The following is a 5,634-nucleotide window of genomic DNA, read 5'->3' as shown; positions in this document are numbered from 1 at the left end:
TTTGATTTGTCGCGTTTTTCCTGCTTCGTTGTTCACAGTGTCTTTTTTTTTTTTTAATCATTCCAATTTGACAGGTTAAAAAAATAACATCTCTGCGCTGTTTCAAATTTACAAGACATGTTTATTTTTTTTTCTTTACAGGGTGTTGAAAAAAAAACTCTGAACAGAAATTCTAGCGCTAAGCTGCCACTTTGACATCCCACGGGTGTAAATCCAGCGGGACCCAAACAGGACTAAAGCGAGGACGCAGCCGGAGGGATTTCTTGCTTTGACCTCTCCGATCTGCACCATCTGATATGATACCAAGGTACTGTACATTTACGGGAAGCTCGGCAATACAAAAGAAACTATGCTGAAACGGTGTCCACAAAGAAGGATTCTAATTAAAAGCGTTTTGGAAAAAGATGCATCGCTCATTGGTCGATTGCAAAATGAACACGGTAACCGCTGATTATTTTGACCGTGTCTGGGAATCTATATTATATATTTATATATCTGGATTCTTCTTCATGCTCATCGGGGGTGGGGGGGGCGGGGGGGGGGGGGGGCGCGGTTAACTTAATAGCTTTGAAGGTTCATTCGACTGGCTTAGTCCAAAATTGAATTCAACCTCTCCGCGTGGATGAGATTTGCATGCGGTTAGCACGTATCCCCATCGCAGTGGCGACTCATTAGATTTGCAATTTGGGATGCGATCCAGGCAAACGGCGAGCATAAAATTACAATACAATTATTCGCCCTCCCAACTCGTCAAATGTTGATCTAATTATTTTCTTTGCTTTAATTTGAGCCGTTGTTACCGGCTCCGATGCTTCCTTTTCCATTCAGGCCATGTTTTGGAATCATGCATAATCATCATCATCATCATCATCATCATAGAGACAATACTCGTTCCATCCGTCCCTCCATTTCTTATATGGATTATTCCTCATACGGTGACGCCAAAGAACTGGACAGAAAATGTTCCTTCACTCATTCCGGTGTGCCTCCTTCTTGAGAATCAATTTAAAAAGGGAAAAGATCCAATTACTCTGAGAGGAGGAAACATATGTGAAGCGTGCAGCTGTGGAATAAAGAAATAAATAGATACATGAAGTTTGGGCTGTTGGCCGTTGAATAAAATGCTACAACAACAACTGCAAATCCATTGTTGGCAGCATGCACATCGGTGGAACAGCAAGGCTGTCTTGTGGTCACTATGGCAACGCTTAAACTTGCACCAGGCACCGGCACCGGTTACTGCTATTGATAGAGAAAGAAACAATGCCTTTCGTGCCCTGCCACTTGGTCTCCGGAGGCGAGGATCCCACAAACGCGGACAAGGATAAGACCGTGAGGAAAAATATTTATGAACAGACCAAGTACAATGAAGGATGCGGGTAACAAATAGCCAGGGAAAAGTGAAACAAACCAAAAAAACCCTCGCAAAAGGCAAGGAACAAGATAAATGTCTATAGCTTGTCATGCAAATGACAAGCTAATCCAATACAGGAGAAGGGAAACCGAGAAATTGCAACAAGAAGTACTTCTGAGTGGAAAAACACAAACACGAAAAAAACCCAAGAAACAACCCCCCCCCCCCAAACCCATGACAGTAGCACAAAACAACGGGAGAGCAACAACGTGGCCGCCACTTTGAACAGAAACAGCGAATGGCACGATGAGCAACAGGTGCGACGCTGGAGGAGGAAGCTCTCCGATGCCACCTGTTGGTCACAAACGGAATACAACCATGACAGTCAACTACGAAAGGAAATCGAATCTAAAGCAAATAAAAACAGAATCGTGACCATTTCAGTTGCTCAAGTTGATGTTTTAGTTTTGACTGTGCTCGGTCACATTTGCAACGATCATTTCTTCTCCTCGAAATAAACTCAGCAGTCCGAGGAGTAGTCTCCAAAGTGTATATTAAGTTCAAAGCGATACAAGACTGGATCGTTTACACATAAATGATCCGTGTGTGTGTGTGCGCGTCCTACAGAATACACGCGTGTCAAAATCGTTCAGTGTGAAGGGAGCCAACATGCAGTGAAAAGCATCTTGCGACGAATATACCGAGCTGGTGCCTCTGTGAGGAGACGGCATTATTTCATGATTTATTTTTATTTTTTTCTATTTCAAGGTTAAGAATAGAAGTGCACCGTCGATACGGACTGCAGTGAAGGGTTCCTCATTGTGATTGATCCCCACGTGGTGTTGTTGGGGTTTTTTTTGGGCAGCCATTTTCAATTTAGTCCAAAAAGGCTTCTTCGTTTTAGTCGTTCTCAAAAATAAGACGAGAGAGCCCAAACGTTTGCTTTGGCAACTGCAAAATGAACGCTAACAACAAACAACAGAATGATGAGACGTGCCCGTTGTTGGGGCAGCTCGCTTTCTGCACATTTCGGACGTGTGCTTTTCACAGCTGTCTGATGAATGCGCCGTTTGTTTCTGCCTTGACTGGCAAGTGAGAAACACGCGTGCCGCTTTGTTCGCTGGATTTCTGAACGAACGTGATTGTCATCGTTTCCGACATTTGACACATACCCGCTCCAAAAACAAAAACAAAAAAACCTCACACAAACGTTTCCGATGAAGGTTTCATTTCAACATTTTGCCCATTGTTCTCGTTTTGTCATGATCGCTCTCACTAATGACGCCACCAAATGAGCGCCGCAAATGAACCAAAATCACGAGGGAAAGAAGAGGCATGAAGACGTTGCCGTTAATGCCGAGGCATTTGCGCGCACTTTTATTTTTACAAGGGAGATGCCCTCACGCCTCGTTGAATCCTCCTGCTCTTGATTTACAGCGAGGACATCGGAGCAACTGATTAACGCTTTGTTGGGCTCCTGGATTTTTAATCGCCACGTTACGCATGCCTCTAATCCAATATGTTGGCCATCCGCAAAGCGATTTTTCTGTCTGCGCTTTTGTTTTTTTTTTGTTGTTATTTTTTTAATTCCACCACTGATTGCAAGCGCTGTTTTTTTTTGTCTGTTTTGTTTAGTTTTATTATCTTGCACATACAACGGTAGTTAACTGGCATCAATAGGCCCAAAGTGCTTTTCATCGGAACAAAACCAAGGTCCTAAACGCATCTTGACGGTTGTAAGGCGAGGAGCGTAGATCACAAGAGGCGCCACCAACAAACAGGCTGACGGCTTTTCAAGCTAATTAAAAGCGCGAGCTTCAACACTCGGCTCCCTGATCACTCGGCACAAAGACCCACGAGTGGCATCAACGAGCGCGCGAGGGCTTAAGTGAATGTTGACTCCCTCTAATGACTGTCTGCCTCGGCGCCGAGTAAATGCAACTGCCAGAGTCCTCCCTGCCACTCGTTGACTCATCGCACTCTGACCGAGTCGCTCAGCCCGGGATCTGCCGCTCAATAAATTGCCGGCCGTTATTATTTGGCTGCTGTCTAATGATGACTTCGAGTGGAGGAGTTAATTAGAGAAAAGCCGTGTTTGTCAACCGAGGGTTGACGGCAAAGGGCGCTTCCGCACCTCGGTCCTCCTTCTTCGCAGCCACATCGTTTCGGACAGAAATATGTCTTGTGTTCTTGCTACTGCTGCCGTCTGGCGCCTCATCTCCATGTCTTTGTTCACGTGAATCTGCTATAGTGAGATATCTGGACAAATGAATCTGCTATACATCGATAAATATCTATTTCTGTAATGTGTATGTATGCATATATACAGGTATGTGTGTGTGTGTGTGTGTGTGTTAGTGCGCTCTGCTCAAGTGCAAAGCCCCTCGTGGGGCAATTTTTTTAAATACATATGTTAATTGGTCGCTACTTCGCGGATTTTCATTTATCGCGGGTGGTTTTGGTCCCCATTAACCTCGATAAACGAGGGATTACTATACACACATATATATATATATATACAGATATATATGTGTGTGTGTGTGTGTGTGTGTGTGTGTTAGTGCGCTCTGCTCAAGTGCAAAGGCCCACATGAGGCAATTATTTTTTATACATACGTTAATTGGTCGCTACTACGCGGATTTTCGTTTATTGCGGGTGGTCCCCATTAACCGCGATAAACGAGGGATTACTATACACACATATATACAGTATATATATCAACACCTCTGAAAATGGAGCTGACCAGTCATCCACTGCTAATCGAGAATTATGTTTTCAAAGATGAAGAAAACTTTTCCAGTGGAGATGTGCAATCTGTGTCCTGTTTTGCGCTGGCTAGTCAAAGTCGGCAGTAGTTTGCCCGTCCTTCACAAGTCATCGCGGATGCAGAGGGGCAAAAGAAAAGCCGCCCAATCCCAAGACACGCTGATGAAACTGTGACAAATCACCTCTTTCTCTCGCTCCCCTTTGGACGAGTGGCCGCGCCACGGGATTGCGGCTTCCCTTTGAGTTTGGGAGTCGACGAATCTCGCGGCTCAGCGGTGTTCATTTCTATAATCCGATCTCGGTATAAAACCGTCCTTTGAACGTCGACGGCAAGGCTGAACGACGGCACGTCTGGCCTCCTTTCTCTCGCCCTGATCCGCACGCGGCGTCCGAGGCGCGAGCCGGGATGAAGCAGATCTAATTAACTTCACTTACGGCGAGAGTGATGACGATTGCGTCGGAAGAATGAGTCGAGGGAAGAGGGCAAAGATGAAAAGTCAACGGACTTCATGGTTTGATGCGGTTGCCGATCACAGGCGCCGTCAGTGAGGCCGACCTTTGACAAATCATCCGACACGTTTGGGATTCATTGAGCCAAATGATATTACCCGCTGGAAACGGACATTATGAAGACGAAACCGCGACGGAGTCGGATGCACTTGCACAGAGAAAGACCGACCACCTTTGTTCTGCTGCGAGCCACTTTGCCACTTTCTACCCGTAAAGGTGAGAAGGTGAGAAGCTGGGCCATCCGGGAGCGGATCGAGCCGCTTCTTGGTCCACGTGGAGAGGAGCATGAGGTGGCTCGGGCATCTGATTAGGAGGCCTCCTGGATACCTACACGGAGAGGTGTTACGGGCACGTCCCAGCGGCAGGAAAATCCAGTACACGCCGGAGAACAGACGCTGAAAAATAGCAACAAGAACTACGACGACTACTAGAGTCGCGAGCAAGGCTGAATAGCGCCAGTTAGCAGCGTGGGCAGAGCTTCTGAAGGCGGCTGGATAAGGAGGATGATTAGCGACAGGTGCGACTCTCGGGGGAACGCCCTCCACTCCCGGCGGAAACTGAAAACACAAACGGGGACGAGATCATCACAGCCGCCTCCCGTTTGGAGGCAAACATTTTTTGCCTCGACCGATCTCATTTTGTTTTCCTCCCAGGCAGACAGATTGATAACATATTCGGTACTGCCAATAATTATAATCACAACTATAATTTGCAAATGTGTCATTTAATAAGTGTGTATCAAACTGGCAGCCCTTGACACGAATCAGCTGCCGAGCATTAGCTGTCACCCTCAAAAGGTTTGGTCCCCCCCCCCCCCACCACCACACACACACACTGCCCACACGCAAATACACAAATGTCGGCTCCACTGTCGTCCTGATCTCGTGTGGATTTGTTCTGGATCTGCAGATGTGTGTCTTGAAATCTGATCATGGAAGATGACCGCAAACAACAGAAAGTGCAAAATTGATTTCACGAGCCGCTTATTGAGTATCAGAAGTACG

This window comes from Hippocampus guttulatus, chromosome 7 (assembly GCF_054856545.1).
Source record: "Hippocampus guttulatus isolate MCC_2025c chromosome 7, RoL_Hgut_1.0, whole genome shotgun sequence".
Classification (NCBI taxonomy): Eukaryota; Metazoa; Chordata; class Actinopteri; order Syngnathiformes; family Syngnathidae; genus Hippocampus; species Hippocampus guttulatus.
This window is presented reverse-complemented; position numbering follows the sequence as displayed.